The 18912-nt window shown below is 49.1% G+C and overlaps 17 non-coding genes across 17 annotated transcripts; all 17 read left to right on the forward strand.

Annotated features, from left to right (window-relative positions):
* Positions 1–595: 595 nt before the first annotated feature.
* Trnas-uga (transfer RNA serine (anticodon UGA)) lies at positions 596–677 on the forward strand. The gene has a single exon. It is a non-coding gene; the product is annotated as a tRNA-Ser (tRNA).
* Positions 678–1261: 584 nt separating this feature from the next.
* On the forward strand, positions 1262–1334 carry Trnaf-gaa (transfer RNA phenylalanine (anticodon GAA)). The gene has a single exon. It is a non-coding gene; the product is annotated as a tRNA-Phe (tRNA).
* A 1512-nt stretch (positions 1335–2846) lies between these two features.
* On the forward strand, positions 2847–2928 carry Trnas-uga (transfer RNA serine (anticodon UGA)). Its single transcript has one exon. It is a non-coding gene; the product is annotated as a tRNA-Ser (tRNA).
* Positions 2929–3512: 584 nt separating this feature from the next.
* Positions 3513–3585, forward strand: Trnaf-gaa (transfer RNA phenylalanine (anticodon GAA)). The gene has a single exon. It is a non-coding gene; the product is annotated as a tRNA-Phe (tRNA).
* Positions 3586–5097: 1512 nt separating this feature from the next.
* Trnas-uga (transfer RNA serine (anticodon UGA)) lies at positions 5098–5179 on the forward strand. The gene has a single exon. It is a non-coding gene; the product is annotated as a tRNA-Ser (tRNA).
* A 584-nt stretch (positions 5180–5763) lies between these two features.
* On the forward strand, positions 5764–5836 carry Trnaf-gaa (transfer RNA phenylalanine (anticodon GAA)). The gene has a single exon. It is a non-coding gene; the product is annotated as a tRNA-Phe (tRNA).
* A 1512-nt stretch (positions 5837–7348) lies between these two features.
* Trnas-uga (transfer RNA serine (anticodon UGA)) lies at positions 7349–7430 on the forward strand. The gene has a single exon. It is a non-coding gene; the product is annotated as a tRNA-Ser (tRNA).
* Positions 7431–8014: 584 nt separating this feature from the next.
* On the forward strand, positions 8015–8087 carry Trnaf-gaa (transfer RNA phenylalanine (anticodon GAA)). The gene has a single exon. It is a non-coding gene; the product is annotated as a tRNA-Phe (tRNA).
* Positions 8088–9599: 1512 nt separating this feature from the next.
* Trnas-uga (transfer RNA serine (anticodon UGA)) lies at positions 9600–9681 on the forward strand. The gene has a single exon. It is a non-coding gene; the product is annotated as a tRNA-Ser (tRNA).
* A 584-nt stretch (positions 9682–10265) lies between these two features.
* On the forward strand, positions 10266–10338 carry Trnaf-gaa (transfer RNA phenylalanine (anticodon GAA)). The gene has a single exon. It is a non-coding gene; the product is annotated as a tRNA-Phe (tRNA).
* A 1512-nt stretch (positions 10339–11850) lies between these two features.
* On the forward strand, positions 11851–11932 carry Trnas-uga (transfer RNA serine (anticodon UGA)). Its single transcript has one exon. It is a non-coding gene; the product is annotated as a tRNA-Ser (tRNA).
* A 584-nt stretch (positions 11933–12516) lies between these two features.
* Positions 12517–12589, forward strand: Trnaf-gaa (transfer RNA phenylalanine (anticodon GAA)). Its single transcript has one exon. It is a non-coding gene; the product is annotated as a tRNA-Phe (tRNA).
* Positions 12590–14101: 1512 nt separating this feature from the next.
* Trnas-uga (transfer RNA serine (anticodon UGA)) lies at positions 14102–14183 on the forward strand. Its single transcript has one exon. It is a non-coding gene; the product is annotated as a tRNA-Ser (tRNA).
* A 584-nt stretch (positions 14184–14767) lies between these two features.
* Positions 14768–14840, forward strand: Trnaf-gaa (transfer RNA phenylalanine (anticodon GAA)). The gene has a single exon. It is a non-coding gene; the product is annotated as a tRNA-Phe (tRNA).
* A 1501-nt stretch (positions 14841–16341) lies between these two features.
* Positions 16342–16423, forward strand: Trnas-uga (transfer RNA serine (anticodon UGA)). The gene has a single exon. It is a non-coding gene; the product is annotated as a tRNA-Ser (tRNA).
* A 584-nt stretch (positions 16424–17007) lies between these two features.
* Positions 17008–17080, forward strand: Trnaf-gaa (transfer RNA phenylalanine (anticodon GAA)). The gene has a single exon. It is a non-coding gene; the product is annotated as a tRNA-Phe (tRNA).
* A 1512-nt stretch (positions 17081–18592) lies between these two features.
* On the forward strand, positions 18593–18674 carry Trnas-uga (transfer RNA serine (anticodon UGA)). Its single transcript has one exon. It is a non-coding gene; the product is annotated as a tRNA-Ser (tRNA).
* The last annotated feature ends 238 nt before the right edge of the window (positions 18675–18912 follow it).

Below are 18912 nucleotides of genomic sequence, written 5' to 3' on the forward strand. Positions count from 1 at the left end.
GCGGCCGCTGCTTTCTGTGGCTACCGGTTCACCTCTCACTGACGCTGGGACTGCAGAAAGCCGTAGCAGGCCCACGAGTGCGCTGCCGGCATTTTCTCGCGTCGACGCCGAGTTCGTGTGTACACAGACGTGCTTGGAAGCGTCGGACAGAGCAAACATTCATTTCTCTCTTTTTTAAGAATCGCAATTCAGTCATTCGAGTGCGGCAAAAGCAATGGTGCAGCGTTTCTTTTCTTAAGATCTCGCAGCTACTTGCAAGTATGTCGACCACTTAAGACGACAGAAAACTAGCGTCAGCGGTGCGTCAGTGGGAAGTCGGTGAAGTCGCCATTGGAGCCACAAGCCAGTAATTACGTCATGCGAATGACTCGCACGCCACGCAGCTGTACGATAGCTCAGTCGGTAGAGCGTTTGATTTTCAACCAAAGGGTGTTGGGTTCAAGGCAATGTCTAGGCGAAAATTAATACACTTTCGTAACGGCTAATGTGCTGGCAATGGAAACACTACAGAAAAGAGTGAGGCCACGCAGCTTTCTGCCATTGGATTGCTTCTAAAGGTGGCACTTTCACTTGTCGGAAGACGCTATTGCGACCGGCAGTCGTGGCCGAGTGGTTAAGGCGTCTGACTTGAAATCAGATTCCCTCTGGGAGCGTAGGTTCGAGTCCTGCCGACTGCGGAAATTTTCTCGCTCTCAGAAGATGGACGTTCAGCTGCATCCTAGCAGTTGCGTCTCTACTAAACACGTGGGTCGCCAGCAATGTGCAGTGTTCTTGGGTGCAGCGCTACAGTCGCTCCCAGAAGCCACAGCTCATCTCCTCGTCTCACTGCCGTCCACCAGGTGTGAGTGCAAGTGTCGCCTCTCTGGGCAGTACAGATGTGTCCATTTTAGCTTGCAGACGGTGACGTGTAGCAATTTATGAGCTAACGCAAGTCAAATGTTTTAGCGTGTGTTTCTGCTTGATACTGCCTCTCACATAGTGGAGAGGCTCACTCCTTCTTGTGTCTCGTTCTCTGCACACGAGTTGCACGTGGCATCGATATAGTAAAGGTTTTCTAGCGCCAGCGAAGTCAATATTACATGAATCGAGTCGACATGTTTGCTTCTTACGATGATGGAATCAGAAGATATGTGTGTGGTACTTCACTGCATCTGCTGCTCGCCTTTCAGCGTCCCTGTGTCTTATCAGACGAAGATGACTGTGAAATTGGCGGCGATTCAGAGGTTAACGAAGACGCGCGAGTATGCAGACATACGCGTGAGCCGAAATAGCTCAGTTGGGAGAGCGTTAGACTGAAGATCTAAAGGTCCCTGGTTCGATCCCGAGTTTCGGCAAGTGTTTGTTTTGAAGCTGATGCCAATGGAATTGCTCCGAGTCTGTGATGATGTAAGTACAGCCGAGAACAAAAATGACTCTATCCTGTAACTGTTCAGGTTATCTAGTGCATGCCGTAAGAGGAACACAGTAGGCAACTCCCTGAGAAGTAAGAAAATACGAAAAGTCCTACCGACTGCGTTCCCTTTTTTGTGTCAGGAGGTAAAGAACGTCTCCAACGGAACCGTGAAATGAGCGAAAACGTGGGAAGCATTGCATTCGAAATGCTTGTGAATTTTCCAATTGCCCAGTGAGTGTCGACAAAACACGTAAATCCTCTACTCCAACGTATGAGACCTAACGACTGCTGCGGTTTGTTTTTGCATCGTGTGTCAGCATTCTTCGATAGTCTGCTACGAGCTTAGCGCGACACGTTTGTAGACAGCATTCAGGGACGTTTAATTAGTAACAGCTCGATGCAGCGATAGCACAACTGTGAAGGACATGAGTCAATGTATACCTGTGCATCGTGGGATGATCCCTAACGTCGTATGAGCCCGGATAGCTCAGTCGGTAGAGCATTAGGCTTTTTAACCTAAGGGTCCAGGGTTCAAGTCCCTGTTCGGGCGGAGATTTTAATACTTTGGTAGCGATTCCTCTGGTAGCGGTGGAAACACTACGGAAAAGAATGCAGCTACGCCGTTTTCTGACGCCACAGTGCTTTAAACCGTAGCAGTTGCATGTTTCGTGTCCGAGTGGTTAAGGCGTCTGACTCGAAATCAGATTCCCTGTGGCAGCATATGTTCGAATCCTACCGGCTGCGTGCGATTTTGCATATAGAGGAGCAAATATTTTCACACACGTGAACGCGGTTGCATACCAATGACGCCATCCTCAACAAGAAGAAAATTTCCCTTTAACAATACTGAGTGTCGCGGCGGCCGCTGCTTTCTGTGGCTACCGGTTCACCTCTCACTGACGCTGGGACTGCAGAAAGCCGTAGCAGGCCCACGAGTGCGCTGCCGGCATTTTCTCGCGTCGACGCCGAGTTCGTGTGTACACAGACGTGCTTGGAAGCGTCGGACAGAGCAAACATTCATTTCTCTCTTTTTTAAGAATCGCAATTCAGTCATTCGAGTGCGGCAAAAGCAATGGTGCAGCGTTTCTTTTCTTAAGATCTCGCAGCTACTTGCAAGTATGTCGACCACTTAAGACGACAGAAAACTAGCGTCAGCGGTGCGTCAGTGGGAAGTCGGTGAAGTCGCCATTGGAGCCACAAGCCAGTAATTACGTCATGCGAATGACTCGCACGCCACGCAGCTGTACGATAGCTCAGTCGGTAGAGCGTTTGATTTTCAACCAAAGGGTGTTGGGTTCAAGGCAATGTCTAGGCGAAAATTAATACACTTTCGTAACGGCTAATGTGCTGGCAATGGAAACACTACAGAAAAGAGTGAGGCCACGCAGCTTTCTGCCATTGGATTGCTTCTAAAGGTGGCACTTTCACTTGTCGGAAGACGCTATTGCGACCGGCAGTCGTGGCCGAGTGGTTAAGGCGTCTGACTTGAAATCAGATTCCCTCTGGGAGCGTAGGTTCGAGTCCTGCCGACTGCGGAAATTTTCTCGCTCTCAGAAGATGGACGTTCAGCTGCATCCTAGCAGTTGCGTCTCTACTAAACACGTGGGTCGCCAGCAATGTGCAGTGTTCTTGGGTGCAGCGCTACAGTCGCTCCCAGAAGCCACAGCTCATCTCCTCGTCTCACTGCCGTCCACCAGGTGTGAGTGCAAGTGTCGCCTCTCTGGGCAGTACAGATGTGTCCATTTTAGCTTGCAGACGGTGACGTGTAGCAATTTATGAGCTAACGCAAGTCAAATGTTTTAGCGTGTGTTTCTGCTTGATACTGCCTCTCACATAGTGGAGAGGCTCACTCCTTCTTGTGTCTCGTTCTCTGCACACGAGTTGCACGTGGCATCGATATAGTAAAGGTTTTCTAGCGCCAGCGAAGTCAATATTACATGAATCGAGTCGACATGTTTGCTTCTTACGATGATGGAATCAGAAGATATGTGTGTGGTACTTCACTGCATCTGCTGCTCGCCTTTCAGCGTCCCTGTGTCTTATCAGACGAAGATGACTGTGAAATTGGCGGCGATTCAGAGGTTAACGAAGACGCGCGAGTATGCAGACATACGCGTGAGCCGAAATAGCTCAGTTGGGAGAGTGTTAGACTGAAGATCTAAAGGTCCCTGGTTCGATCCCGAGTTTCGGTAAGTGTTTGTTTTGAAGCTGATGCCAATGGAATTGCTCCGAGTCTGTGATGATGTAAGTACAGCCGAGAACAAAAATGACTCTATCCTGTAACTGTTCAGGTTATCTAGTGCATGCCGTAAGAGGAACACAGTAGGCAACTCCCTGAGAAGTAAGAAAATACGAAAAGTCCTACCGACTGCGTTCCCTTTTTTGTGTCAGGAGGTAAAGAACGTCTCCAACGGAACCGTGAAATGAGCGAAAACGTGGGAAGCATTGCATTCGAAATGCTTGTGAATTTTCCAATTGCCCAGTGAGTGTCGACAAAACACGTAAATCCTCTACTCCAACGTATGAGACCTAACGACTGCTGCGGTTTGTTTTTGCATCGTGTGTCAGCATTCTTCGATAGTCTGCTACGAGCTTAGCGCGACACGTTTGTAGACAGCATTCAGGGACGTTTAATTAGTAACAGCTCGATGCAGCGATAGCACAACTGTGAAGGACATGAGTCAATGTATACCTGTGCATCGTGGGATGATCCCTAACGTCGTATGAGCCCGGATAGCTCAGTCGGTAGAGCATTAGGCTTTTTAACCTAAGGGTCCAGGGTTCAAGTCCCTGTTCGGGCGGAGATTTTAATACTTTGGTAGCGATTCCTCTGGTAGCGGTGGAAACACTACGGAAAAGAATGCAGCTACGCCGTTTTCTGACGCCACAGTGCTTTAAACCGTAGCAGTTGCATGTTTCGTGTCCGAGTGGTTAAGGCGTCTGACTCGAAATCAGATTCCCTGTGGCAGCATATGTTCGAATCCTACCGGCTGCGTGCGATTTTGCATATAGAGGAGCAAATATTTTCACACACGTGAACGCGGTTGCATACCAATGACGCCATCCTCAACAAGAAGAAAATTTCCCTTTAACAATACTGAGTGTCGCGGCGGCCGCTGCTTTCTGTGGCTACCGGTTCACCTCTCACTGACGCTGGGACTGCAGAAAGCCGTAGCAGGCCCACGAGTGCGCTGCCGGCATTTTCTCGCGTCGACGCCGAGTTCGTGTGTACACAGACGTGCTTGGAAGCGTCGGACAGAGCAAACATTCATTTCTCTCTTTTTTAAGAATCGCAATTCAGTCATTCGAGTGCGGCAAAAGCAATGGTGCAGCGTTTCTTTTCTTAAGATCTCGCAGCTACTTGCAAGTATGTCGACCACTTAAGACGACAGAAAACTAGCGTCAGCGGTGCGTCAGTGGGAAGTCGGTGAAGTCGCCATTGGAGCCACAAGCCAGTAATTACGTCATGCGAATGACTCGCACGCCACGCAGCTGTACGATAGCTCAGTCGGTAGAGCGTTTGATTTTCAACCAAAGGGTGTTGGGTTCAAGGCAATGTCTAGGCGAAAATTAATACACTTTCGTAACGGCTAATGTGCTGGCAATGGAAACACTACAGAAAAGAGTGAGGCCACGCAGCTTTCTGCCATTGGATTGCTTCTAAAGGTGGCACTTTCACTTGTCGGAAGACGCTATTGCGACCGGCAGTCGTGGCCGAGTGGTTAAGGCGTCTGACTTGAAATCAGATTCCCTCTGGGAGCGTAGGTTCGAGTCCTGCCGACTGCGGAAATTTTCTCGCTCTCAGAAGATGGACGTTCAGCTGCATCCTAGCAGTTGCGTCTCTACTAAACACGTGGGTCGCCAGCAATGTGCAGTGTTCTTGGGTGCAGCGCTACAGTCGCTCCCAGAAGCCACAGCTCATCTCCTCGTCTCACTGCCGTCCACCAGGTGTGAGTGCAAGTGTCGCCTCTCTGGGCAGTACAGATGTGTCCATTTTAGCTTGCAGACGGTGACGTGTAGCAATTTATGAGCTAACGCAAGTCAAATGTTTTAGCGTGTGTTTCTGCTTGATACTGCCTCTCACATAGTGGAGAGGCTCACTCCTTCTTGTGTCTCGTTCTCTGCACACGAGTTGCACGTGGCATCGATATAGTAAAGGTTTTCTAGCGCCAGCGAAGTCAATATTACATGAATCGAGTCGACATGTTTGCTTCTTACGATGATGGAATCAGAAGATATGTGTGTGGTACTTCACTGCATCTGCTGCTCGCCTTTCAGCGTCCCTGTGTCTTATCAGACGAAGATGACTGTGAAATTGGCGGCGATTCAGAGGTTAACGAAGACGCGCGAGTATGCAGACATACGCGTGAGCCGAAATAGCTCAGTTGGGAGAGTGTTAGACTGAAGATCTAAAGGTCCCTGGTTCGATCCCGAGTTTCGGTAAGTGTTTGTTTTGAAGCTGATGCCAATGGAATTGCTCCGAGTCTGTGATGATGTAAGTACAGCCGAGAACAAAAATGACTCTATCCTGTAACTGTTCAGGTTATCTAGTGCATGCCGTAAGAGGAACACAGTAGGCAACTCCCTGAGAAGTAAGAAAATACGAAAAGTCCTACCGACTGCGTTCCCTTTTTTGTGTCAGGAGGTAAAGAACGTCTCCAACGGAACCGTGAAATGAGCGAAAACGTGGGAAGCATTGCATTCGAAATGCTTGTGAATTTTCCAATTGCCCAGTGAGTGTCGACAAAACACGTAAATCCTCTACTCCAACGTATGAGACCTAACGACTGCTGCGGTTTGTTTTTGCATCGTGTGTCAGCATTCTTCGATAGTCTGCTACGAGCTTAGCGCGACACGTTTGTAGACAGCATTCAGGGACGTTTAATTAGTAACAGCTCGATGCAGCGATAGCACAACTGTGAAGGACATGAGTCAATGTATACCTGTGCATCGTGGGATGATCCCTAACGTCGTATGAGCCCGGATAGCTCAGTCGGTAGAGCATTAGGCTTTTTAACCTAAGGGTCCAGGGTTCAAGTCCCTGTTCGGGCGGAGATTTTAATACTTTGGTAGCGATTCCTCTGGTAGCGGTGGAAACACTACGGAAAAGAATGCAGCTACGCCGTTTTCTGACGCCACAGTGCTTTAAACCGTAGCAGTTGCATGTTTCGTGTCCGAGTGGTTAAGGCGTCTGACTCGAAATCAGATTCCCTGTGGCAGCATATGTTCGAATCCTACCGGCTGCGTGCGATTTTGCATATAGAGGAGCAAATATTTTCACACACGTGAACGCGGTTGCATACCAATGACGCCATCCTCAACAAGAAGAAAATTTCCCTTTAACAATACTGAGTGTCGCGGCGGCCGCTGCTTTCTGTGGCTACCGGTTCACCTCTCACTGACGCTGGGACTGCAGAAAGCCGTAGCAGGCCCACGAGTGCGCTGCCGGCATTTTCTCGCGTCGACGCCGAGTTCGTGTGTACACAGACGTGCTTGGAAGCGTCGGACAGAGCAAACATTCATTTCTCTCTTTTTTAAGAATCGCAATTCAGTCATTCGAGTGCGGCAAAAGCAATGGTGCAGCGTTTCTTTTCTTAAGATCTCGCAGCTACTTGCAAGTATGTCGACCACTTAAGACGACAGAAAACTAGCGTCAGCGGTGCGTCAGTGGGAAGTCGGTGAAGTCGCCATTGGAGCCACAAGCCAGTAATTACGTCATGCGAATGACTCGCACGCCACGCAGCTGTACGATAGCTCAGTCGGTAGAGCGTTTGATTTTCAACCAAAGGGTGTTGGGTTCAAGGCAATGTCTAGGCGAAAATTAATACACTTTCGTAACGGCTAATGTGCTGGCAATGGAAACACTACAGAAAAGAGTGAGGCCACGCAGCTTTCTGCCATTGGATTGCTTCTAAAGGTGGCACTTTCACTTGTCGGAAGACGCTATTGCGACCGGCAGTCGTGGCCGAGTGGTTAAGGCGTCTGACTTGAAATCAGATTCCCTCTGGGAGCGTAGGTTCGAGTCCTGCCGACTGCGGAAATTTTCTCGCTCTCAGAAGATGGACGTTCAGCTGCATCCTAGCAGTTGCGTCTCTACTAAACACGTGGGTCGCCAGCAATGTGCAGTGTTCTTGGGTGCAGCGCTACAGTCGCTCCCAGAAGCCACAGCTCATCTCCTCGTCTCACTGCCGTCCACCAGGTGTGAGTGCAAGTGTCGCCTCTCTGGGCAGTACAGATGTGTCCATTTTAGCTTGCAGACGGTGACGTGTAGCAATTTATGAGCTAACGCAAGTCAAATGTTTTAGCGTGTGTTTCTGCTTGATACTGCCTCTCACATAGTGGAGAGGCTCACTCCTTCTTGTGTCTCGTTCTCTGCACACGAGTTGCACGTGGCATCGATATAGTAAAGGTTTTCTAGCGCCAGCGAAGTCAATATTACATGAATCGAGTCGACATGTTTGCTTCTTACGATGATGGAATCAGAAGATATGTGTGTGGTACTTCACTGCATCTGCTGCTCGCCTTTCAGCGTCCCTGTGTCTTATCAGACGAAGATGACTGTGAAATTGGCGGCGATTCAGAGGTTAACGAAGACGCGCGAGTATGCAGACATACGCGTGAGCCGAAATAGCTCAGTTGGGAGAGTGTTAGACTGAAGATCTAAAGGTCCCTGGTTCGATCCCGAGTTTCGGTAAGTGTTTGTTTTGAAGCTGATGCCAATGGAATTGCTCCGAGTCTGTGATGATGTAAGTACAGCCGAGAACAAAAATGACTCTATCCTGTAACTGTTCAGGTTATCTAGTGCATGCCGTAAGAGGAACACAGTAGGCAACTCCCTGAGAAGTAAGAAAATACGAAAAGTCCTACCGACTGCGTTCCCTTTTTTGTGTCAGGAGGTAAAGAACGTCTCCAACGGAACCGTGAAATGAGCGAAAACGTGGGAAGCATTGCATTCGAAATGCTTGTGAATTTTCCAATTGCCCAGTGAGTGTCGACAAAACACGTAAATCCTCTACTCCAACGTATGAGACCTAACGACTGCTGCGGTTTGTTTTTGCATCGTGTGTCAGCATTCTTCGATAGTCTGCTACGAGCTTAGCGCGACACGTTTGTAGACAGCATTCAGGGACGTTTAATTAGTAACAGCTCGATGCAGCGATAGCACAACTGTGAAGGACATGAGTCAATGTATACCTGTGCATCGTGGGATGATCCCTAACGTCGTATGAGCCCGGATAGCTCAGTCGGTAGAGCATTAGGCTTTTTAACCTAAGGGTCCAGGGTTCAAGTCCCTGTTCGGGCGGAGATTTTAATACTTTGGTAGCGATTCCTCTGGTAGCGGTGGAAACACTACGGAAAAGAATGCAGCTACGCCGTTTTCTGACGCCACAGTGCTTTAAACCGTAGCAGTTGCATGTTTCGTGTCCGAGTGGTTAAGGCGTCTGACTCGAAATCAGATTCCCTGTGGCAGCATATGTTCGAATCCTACCGGCTGCGTGCGATTTTGCATATAGAGGAGCAAATATTTTCACACACGTGAACGCGGTTGCATACCAATGACGCCATCCTCAACAAGAAGAAAATTTCCCTTTAACAATACTGAGTGTCGCGGCGGCCGCTGCTTTCTGTGGCTACCGGTTCACCTCTCACTGACGCTGGGACTGCAGAAAGCCGTAGCAGGCCCACGAGTGCGCTGCCGGCATTTTCTCGCGTCGACGCCGAGTTCGTGTGTACACAGACGTGCTTGGAAGCGTCGGACAGAGCAAACATTCATTTCTCTCTTTTTTAAGAATCGCAATTCAGTCATTCGAGTGCGGCAAAAGCAATGGTGCAGCGTTTCTTTTCTTAAGATCTCGCAGCTACTTGCAAGTATGTCGACCACTTAAGACGACAGAAAACTAGCGTCAGCGGTGCGTCAGTGGGAAGTCGGTGAAGTCGCCATTGGAGCCACAAGCCAGTAATTACGTCATGCGAATGACTCGCACGCCACGCAGCTGTACGATAGCTCAGTCGGTAGAGCGTTTGATTTTCAACCAAAGGGTGTTGGGTTCAAGGCAATGTCTAGGCGAAAATTAATACACTTTCGTAACGGCTAATGTGCTGGCAATGGAAACACTACAGAAAAGAGTGAGGCCACGCAGCTTTCTGCCATTGGATTGCTTCTAAAGGTGGCACTTTCACTTGTCGGAAGACGCTATTGCGACCGGCAGTCGTGGCCGAGTGGTTAAGGCGTCTGACTTGAAATCAGATTCCCTCTGGGAGCGTAGGTTCGAGTCCTGCCGACTGCGGAAATTTTCTCGCTCTCAGAAGATGGACGTTCAGCTGCATCCTAGCAGTTGCGTCTCTACTAAACACGTGGGTCGCCAGCAATGTGCAGTGTTCTTGGGTGCAGCGCTACAGTCGCTCCCAGAAGCCACAGCTCATCTCCTCGTCTCACTGCCGTCCACCAGGTGTGAGTGCAAGTGTCGCCTCTCTGGGCAGTACAGATGTGTCCATTTTAGCTTGCAGACGGTGACGTGTAGCAATTTATGAGCTAACGCAAGTCAAATGTTTTAGCGTGTGTTTCTGCTTGATACTGCCTCTCACATAGTGGAGAGGCTCACTCCTTCTTGTGTCTCGTTCTCTGCACACGAGTTGCACGTGGCATCGATATAGTAAAGGTTTTCTAGCGCCAGCGAAGTCAATATTACATGAATCGAGTCGACATGTTTGCTTCTTACGATGATGGAATCAGAAGATATGTGTGTGGTACTTCACTGCATCTGCTGCTCGCCTTTCAGCGTCCCTGTGTCTTATCAGACGAAGATGACTGTGAAATTGGCGGCGATTCAGAGGTTAACGAAGACGCGCGAGTATGCAGACATACGCGTGAGCCGAAATAGCTCAGTTGGGAGAGTGTTAGACTGAAGATCTAAAGGTCCCTGGTTCGATCCCGAGTTTCGGTAAGTGTTTGTTTTGAAGCTGATGCCAATGGAATTGCTCCGAGTCTGTGATGATGTAAGTACAGCCGAGAACAAAAATGACTCTATCCTGTAACTGTTCAGGTTATCTAGTGCATGCCGTAAGAGGAACACAGTAGGCAACTCCCTGAGAAGTAAGAAAATACGAAAAGTCCTACCGACTGCGTTCCCTTTTTTGTGTCAGGAGGTAAAGAACGTCTCCAACGGAACCGTGAAATGAGCGAAAACGTGGGAAGCATTGCATTCGAAATGCTTGTGAATTTTCCAATTGCCCAGTGAGTGTCGACAAAACACGTAAATCCTCTACTCCAACGTATGAGACCTAACGACTGCTGCGGTTTGTTTTTGCATCGTGTGTCAGCATTCTTCGATAGTCTGCTACGAGCTTAGCGCGACACGTTTGTAGACAGCATTCAGGGACGTTTAATTAGTAACAGCTCGATGCAGCGATAGCACAACTGTGAAGGACATGAGTCAATGTATACCTGTGCATCGTGGGATGATCCCTAACGTCGTATGAGCCCGGATAGCTCAGTCGGTAGAGCATTAGGCTTTTTAACCTAAGGGTCCAGGGTTCAAGTCCCTGTTCGGGCGGAGATTTTAATACTTTGGTAGCGATTCCTCTGGTAGCGGTGGAAACACTACGGAAAAGAATGCAGCTACGCCGTTTTCTGACGCCACAGTGCTTTAAACCGTAGCAGTTGCATGTTTCGTGTCCGAGTGGTTAAGGCGTCTGACTCGAAATCAGATTCCCTGTGGCAGCATATGTTCGAATCCTACCGGCTGCGTGCGATTTTGCATATAGAGGAGCAAATATTTTCACACACGTGAACGCGGTTGCATACCAATGACGCCATCCTCAACAAGAAGAAAATTTCCCTTTAACAATACTGAGTGTCGCGGCGGCCGCTGCTTTCTGTGGCTACCGGTTCACCTCTCACTGACGCTGGGACTGCAGAAAGCCGTAGCAGGCCCACGAGTGCGCTGCCGGCATTTTCTCGCGTCGACGCCGAGTTCGTGTGTACACAGACGTGCTTGGAAGCGTCGGACAGAGCAAACATTCATTTCTCTCTTTTTTAAGAATCGCAATTCAGTCATTCGAGTGCGGCAAAAGCAATGGTGCAGCGTTTCTTTTCTTAAGATCTCGCAGCTACTTGCAAGTATGTCGACCACTTAAGACGACAGAAAACTAGCGTCAGCGGTGCGTCAGTGGGAAGTCGGTGAAGTCGCCATTGGAGCCACAAGCCAGTAATTACGTCATGCGAATGACTCGCACGCCACGCAGCTGTACGATAGCTCAGTCGGTAGAGCGTTTGATTTTCAACCAAAGGGTGTTGGGTTCAAGGCAATGTCTAGGCGAAAATTAATACACTTTCGTAACGGCTAATGTGCTGGCAATGGAAACACTACAGAAAAGAGTGAGGCCACGCAGCTTTCTGCCATTGGATTGCTTCTAAAGGTGGCACTTTCACTTGTCGGAAGACGCTATTGCGACCGGCAGTCGTGGCCGAGTGGTTAAGGCGTCTGACTTGAAATCAGATTCCCTCTGGGAGCGTAGGTTCGAGTCCTGCCGACTGCGGAAATTTTCTCGCTCTCAGAAGATGGACGTTCAGCTGCATCCTAGCAGTTGCGTCTCTACTAAACACGTGGGTCGCCAGCAATGTGCAGTGTTCTTGGGTGCAGCGCTACAGTCGCTCCCAGAAGCCACAGCTCATCTCCTCGTCTCACTGCCGTCCACCAGGTGTGAGTGCAAGTGTCGCCTCTCTGGGCAGTACAGATGTGTCCATTTTAGCTTGCAGACGGTGACGTGTAGCAATTTATGAGCTAACGCAAGTCAAATGTTTTAGCGTGTGTTTCTGCTTGATACTGCCTCTCACATAGTGGAGAGGCTCACTCCTTCTTGTGTCTCGTTCTCTGCACACGAGTTGCACGTGGCATCGATATAGTAAAGGTTTTCTAGCGCCAGCGAAGTCAATATTACATGAATCGAGTCGACATGTTTGCTTCTTACGATGATGGAATCAGAAGATATGTGTGTGGTACTTCACTGCATCTGCTGCTCGCCTTTCAGCGTCCCTGTGTCTTATCAGACGAAGATGACTGTGAAATTGGCGGCGATTCAGAGGTTAACGAAGACGCGCGAGTATGCAGACATACGCGTGAGCCGAAATAGCTCAGTTGGGAGAGTGTTAGACTGAAGATCTAAAGGTCCCTGGTTCGATCCCGAGTTTCGGTAAGTGTTTGTTTTGAAGCTGATGCCAATGGAATTGCTCCGAGTCTGTGATGATGTAAGTACAGCCGAGAACAAAAATGACTCTATCCTGTAACTGTTCAGGTTATCTAGTGCATGCCGTAAGAGGAACACAGTAGGCAACTCCCTGAGAAGTAAGAAAATACGAAAAGTCCTACCGACTGCGTTCCCTTTTTTGTGTCAGGAGGTAAAGAACGTCTCCAACGGAACCGTGAAATGAGCGAAAACGTGGGAAGCATTGCATTCGAAATGCTTGTGAATTTTCCAATTGCCCAGTGAGTGTCGACAAAACACGTAAATCCTCTACTCCAACGTATGAGACCTAACGACTGCTGCGGTTTGTTTTTGCATCGTGTGTCAGCATTCTTCGATAGTCTGCTACGAGCTTAGCGCGACACGTTTGTAGACAGCATTCAGGGACGTTTAATTAGTAACAGCTCGATGCAGCGATAGCACAACTGTGAAGGACATGAGTCAATGTATACCTGTGCATCGTGGGATGATCCCTAACGTCGTATGAGCCCGGATAGCTCAGTCGGTAGAGCATTAGGCTTTTTAACCTAAGGGTCCAGGGTTCAAGTCCCTGTTCGGGCGGAGATTTTAATACTTTGGTAGCGATTCCTCTGGTAGCGGTGGAAACACTACGGAAAAGAATGCAGCTACGCCGTTTTCTGACGCCACAGTGCTTTAAACCGTAGCAGTTGCATGTTTCGTGTCCGAGTGGTTAAGGCGTCTGACTCGAAATCAGATTCCCTGTGGCAGCATATGTTCGAATCCTACCGGCTGCGTGCGATTTTGCATATAGAGGAGCAAATATTTTCACACACGTGAACGCGGTTGCATACCAATGACGCCATCCTCAACAAGAAGAAAATTTCCCTTTAACAATACTGAGTGTCGCGGCGGCCGCTGCTTTCTGTGGCTACCGGTTCACCTCTCACTGACGCTGGGACTGCAGAAAGCCGTAGCAGGCCCACGAGTGCGCTGCCGGCATTTTCTCGCGTCGACGCCGAGTTCGTGTGTACACAGACGTGCTTGGAAGCGTCGGACAGAGCAAACATTCATTTCTCTCTTTTTTAAGAATCGCAATTCAGTCATTCGAGTGCGGCAAAAGCAATGGTGCAGCGTTTCTTTTCTTAAGATCTCGCAGCTACTTGCAAGTATGTCGACCACTTAAGACGACAGAAAACTAGCGTCAGCGGTGCGTCAGTGGGAAGTCGGTGAAGTCGCCATTGGAGCCACAAGCCAGTAATTACGTCATGCGAATGACTCGCACGCCACGCAGCTGTACGATAGCTCAGTCGGTAGAGCGTTTGATTTTCAACCAAAGGGTGTTGGGTTCAAGGCAATGTCTAGGCGAAAATTAATACACTTTCGTAACGGCTAATGTGCTGGCAATGGAAACACTACAGAAAAGAGTGAGGCCACGCAGCTTTCTGCCATTGGATTGCTTCTAAAGGTGGCACTTTCACTTGTCGGAAGACGCTATTGCGACCGGCAGTCGTGGCCGAGTGGTTAAGGCGTCTGACTTGAAATCAGATTCCCTCTGGGAGCGTAGGTTCGAGTCCTGCCGACTGCGGAAATTTTCTCGCTCTCAGAAGATGGACGTTCAGCTGCATCCTAGCAGTTGCGTCTCTACTAAACACGTGGGTCGCCAGCAATGTGCAGTGTTCTTGGGTGCAGCGCTACAGTCGCTCCCAGAAGCCACAGCTCATCTCCTCGTCTCACTGCCGTCCACCAGGTGTGAGTGCAAGTGTCGCCTCTCTGGGCAGTACAGATGTGTCCATTTTAGCTTGCAGACGGTGACGTGTAGCAATTTATGAGCTAACGCAAGTCAAATGTTTTAGCGTGTGTTTCTGCTTGATACTGCCTCTCACATAGTGGAGAGGCTCACTCCTTCTTGTGTCTCGTTCTCTGCACACGAGTTGCACGTGGCATCGATATAGTAAAGGTTTTCTAGCGCCAGCGAAGTCAATATTACATGAATCGAGTCGACATGTTTGCTTCTTACGATGATGGAATCAGAAGATATGTGTGTGGTACTTCACTGCATCTGCTGCTCGCCTTTCAGCGTCCCTGTGTCTTATCAGACGAAGATGACTGTGAAATTGGCGGCGATTCAGAGGTTAACGAAGACGCGCGAGTATGCAGACATACGCGTGAGCCGAAATAGCTCAGTTGGGAGAGTGTTAGACTGAAGATCTAAAGGTCCCTGGTTCGATCCCGAGTTTCGGCAAGTGTTTGTTTTGAAGCTGATGCCAATGGAATTGCTCCGAGTCTGTGATGATGTAAGTACAGCCGAGAACAAAAATGACTCTATCCTGTAACTGTTCAGGTTATCTAGTGCATGCCGTAAGAGGAACACAGTAGGCAACTCCCTGAGAAGTAAGAAAATACGAAAAGTCCTACCGACTGCGTTCCCTTTTTTGTGTCAGGAGGTAAAGAACGTCTCCAACGGAACCGTGAAATGAGCGAAAACGTGGGAAGCATTGCATTCGAAATGCTTGTGAATTTTCCAATTGCCCAGTGAGTGTCGACAAAACACGTAAATCCTCTACTCCAACGTATGAGACCTAACGACTGCTGCGGTTTGTTTTTGCATCGTGTGTCAGCATTCTTCGATAGTCTGCTACGAGCTTAGCGCGACACGTTTGTAGACAGCATTCAGGGACGTTTAATTAGTAACAGCTCGATGCAGCGATAGCACAACTGTGAAGGACATGAGTCAATGTATACCTGTGCATCGTGGGATGATCCCTAACGTCGTATGAGCCCGGATAGCTCAGTCGGTAGAGCATTAGGCTTTTTAACCTAAGGGTCCAGGGTTCAAGTCCCTGTTCGGGCGGAGATTTTAATACTTTGGTAGCGATTCCTCTGGTAGCGGTGGAAACACTACGGAAAAGAATGCAGCTACGCCGTTTTCTGACGCCACAGTGCTTTAAACCGTAGCAGTTGCATGTTTCGTGTCCGAGTGGTTAAGGCGTCTGACTCGAAATCAGATTCCCTGTGGCAGCATATGTTCGAATCCTACCGGCTGCGTGCGATTTTGCATATAGAGGAGCAAATATTTTCACACACGTGAACGCGGTTGCATACCAATGACGCCATCCTCAACAAGAAGAAAATTTCCCTTTAACAATACTGAGTGTCGCGGCGGCCGCTGCTTTCTGTGGCTACCGGTTCACCTCTCACTGACGCTGGGACTGCAGAAAGCCGTAGCAGGCCCACGAGTGCGCTGCCGGCATTTTCTCGCGTCGACGCCGAGTTCGTGTGTACACAGACGTGCTTGGAAGCGTCGGACAGAGCAAACATTCATTTCTCTCTTTTTTAAGAATCGCAATTCAGTCATTCGAGTGCGGCAAAAGCAATGGTGCAGCGTTTCTTTTCTTAAGATCTCGCAGCTACTTGCAAGTATGTCGACCACTTAAGACGACAGAAAACTAGCGTCAGCGGTGCGTCAGTGAAGTCGCCATTGGAGCCACAAGCCAGTAATTACGTCATGCGAATGACTCGCACGCCACGCAGCTGTACGATAGCTCAGTCGGTAGAGCGTTTGATTTTCAACCAAAGGGTGTTGGGTTCAAGGCAATGTCTAGGCGAAAATTAATACACTTTCGTAACGGCTAATGTGCTGGCAATGGAAACACTACAGAAAAGAGTGAGGCCACGCAGCTTTCTGCCATTGGATTGCTTCTAAAGGTGGCACTTTCACTTGTCGGAAGACGCTATTGCGACCGGCAGTCGTGGCCGAGTGGTTAAGGCGTCTGACTTGAAATCAGATTCCCTCTGGGAGCGTAGGTTCGAGTCCTGCCGACTGCGGAAATTTTCTCGCTCTCAGAAGATGGACGTTCAGCTGCATCCTAGCAGTTGCGTCTCTACTAAACACGTGGGTCGCCAGCAATGTGCAGTGTTCTTGGGTGCAGCGCTACAGTCGCTCCCAGAAGCCACAGCTCATCTCCTCGTCTCACTGCCGTCCACCAGGTGTGAGTGCAAGTGTCGCCTCTCTGGGCAGTACAGATGTGTCCATTTTAGCTTGCAGACGGTGACGTGTAGCAATTTATGAGCTAACGCAAGTCAAATGTTTTAGCGTGTGTTTCTGCTTGATACTGCCTCTCACATAGTGGAGAGGCTCACTCCTTCTTGTGTCTCGTTCTCTGCACACGAGTTGCACGTGGCATCGATATAGTAAAGGTTTTCTAGCGCCAGCGAAGTCAATATTACATGAATCGAGTCGACATGTTTGCTTCTTACGATGATGGAATCAGAAGATATGTGTGTGGTACTTCACTGCATCTGCTGCTCGCCTTTCAGCGTCCCTGTGTCTTATCAGACGAAGATGACTGTGAAATTGGCGGCGATTCAGAGGTTAACGAAGACGCGCGAGTATGCAGACATACGCGTGAGCCGAAATAGCTCAGTTGGGAGAGTGTTAGACTGAAGATCTAAAGGTCCCTGGTTCGATCCCGAGTTTCGGCAAGTGTTTGTTTTGAAGCTGATGCCAATGGAATTGCTCCGAGTCTGTGATGATGTAAGTACAGCCGAGAACAAAAATGACTCTATCCTGTAACTGTTCAGGTTATCTAGTGCATGCCGTAAGAGGAACACAGTAGGCAACTCCCTGAGAAGTAAGAAAATACGAAAAGTCCTACCGACTGCGTTCCCTTTTTTGTGTCAGGAGGTAAAGAACGTCTCCAACGGAACCGTGAAATGAGCGAAAACGTGGGAAGCATTGCATTCGAAATGCTTGTGAATTTTCCAATTGCCCAGTGAGTGTCGACAAAACACGTAAATCCTCTACTCCAACGTATGAGACCTAACGACTGCTGCGGTTTGTTTTTGCATCGTGTGTCAGCATTCTTCGATAGTCTGCTACGAGCTTAGCGCGACACGTTTGTAGACAGCATTCAGGGACGTTTAATTAGTAACAGCTCGATGCAGCGATAGCACAACTGTGAAGGACATGAGTCAATGTATACCTGTGCATCGTGGGATGATCCCTAACGTCGTATGAGCCCGGATAGCTCAGTCGGTAGAGCATTAGGCTTTTTAACCTAAGGGTCCAGGGTTCAAGTCCCTGTTCGGGCGGAGATTTTAATACTTTGGTAGCGATTCCTCTGGTAGCGGTGGAAACACTACGGAAAAGAATGCAGCTACGCCGTTTTCTGACGCCACAGTGCTTTAAACCGTAGCAGTTGCATGTTTCGTGTCCGAGTGGTTAAGGCGTCTGACTCGAAATCAGATTCCCTGTGGCAGCATATGTTCGAATCCTACCGGCTGCGTGCGATTTTGCATATAGAGGAGCAAATATTTTCACACACGTGAACGCGGTTGCATACCAATGACGCCATCCTCAACAAGAAGAAAATTTCCCTTTAACAATACTGAGTGTCGCGGCGGCCGCTGCTTTCTGTGGCTACCGGTTCACCTCTCACTGACGCTGGGACTGCAGAAAGCCGTAGCAGGCCCACGAGTGCGCTGCCGGCATTTTCTCGCGTCGACGCCGAGTTCGTGTGTACACAGACGTGCTTGGAAGCGTCGGACAGAGCAAACATTCATTTCTCTCTTTTTTAAGAATCGCAATTCAGTCATTCGAGTGCGGCAAAAGCAATGGTGCAGCGTTTCTTTTCTTAAGATCTCGCAGCTACTTGCAAGTATGTCGACCACTTAAGACGACAGAAAACTAGCGTCAGCGGTGCGTCAGTGGGAAGTCGGTGAAGTCGCCATTGGAGCCACAAGCCAGTAATTACGTCATGCGAATGACTCGCACGCCACGCAGCTGTACGATAGCTCAGTCGGTAGAGCGTTTGATTTTCAACCAAAGGGTGTTGGGTTCAAGGCAATGTCTAGGCGAAAATTAATACACTTTCGTAACGGCTAATGTGCTGGCAATGGAAACACTACAGAAAAGAGTGAGGCCACGCAGCTTTCTGCCATTGGATTGCTTCTAAAGGTGGCACTTTCACTTGTCGGAAGACGCTATTGCGACCGGCAGTCGTGGCCGAGTGGTTAAGGCGTCTGACTTGAAATCAGATTCCCTCTGGGAGCGTAGGTTCGAGTCCTGCCGACTGCGGAAATTTTCTCGCTCTCAGAAGATGGACGTTCAGCTGCATCCTAGCAGTTGCGTCTCTACTAAACACGTGGGTCGCCAGCAATGTGCAGTGTTCTTGGGTGCAGCGCTACAGTCGCTCCCAGAAGCCACAGCTCATCTCCTCGTCTCACTGCCGTCCACCAGGTGTGAGTGCAAGTGTCGCCTCTCTGGGCAGTACAGATGTGTCCATTTTAGCTTGCAGACGGTGACGTGTAGCAAT

The sequence above is a fragment of the Schistocerca gregaria genome, unplaced genomic scaffold, assembly GCF_023897955.1.
Source record: "Schistocerca gregaria isolate iqSchGreg1 unplaced genomic scaffold, iqSchGreg1.2 ptg000445l, whole genome shotgun sequence".
Lineage (NCBI taxonomy): Eukaryota > Metazoa > Arthropoda > Insecta > Orthoptera > Acrididae > Schistocerca > Schistocerca gregaria.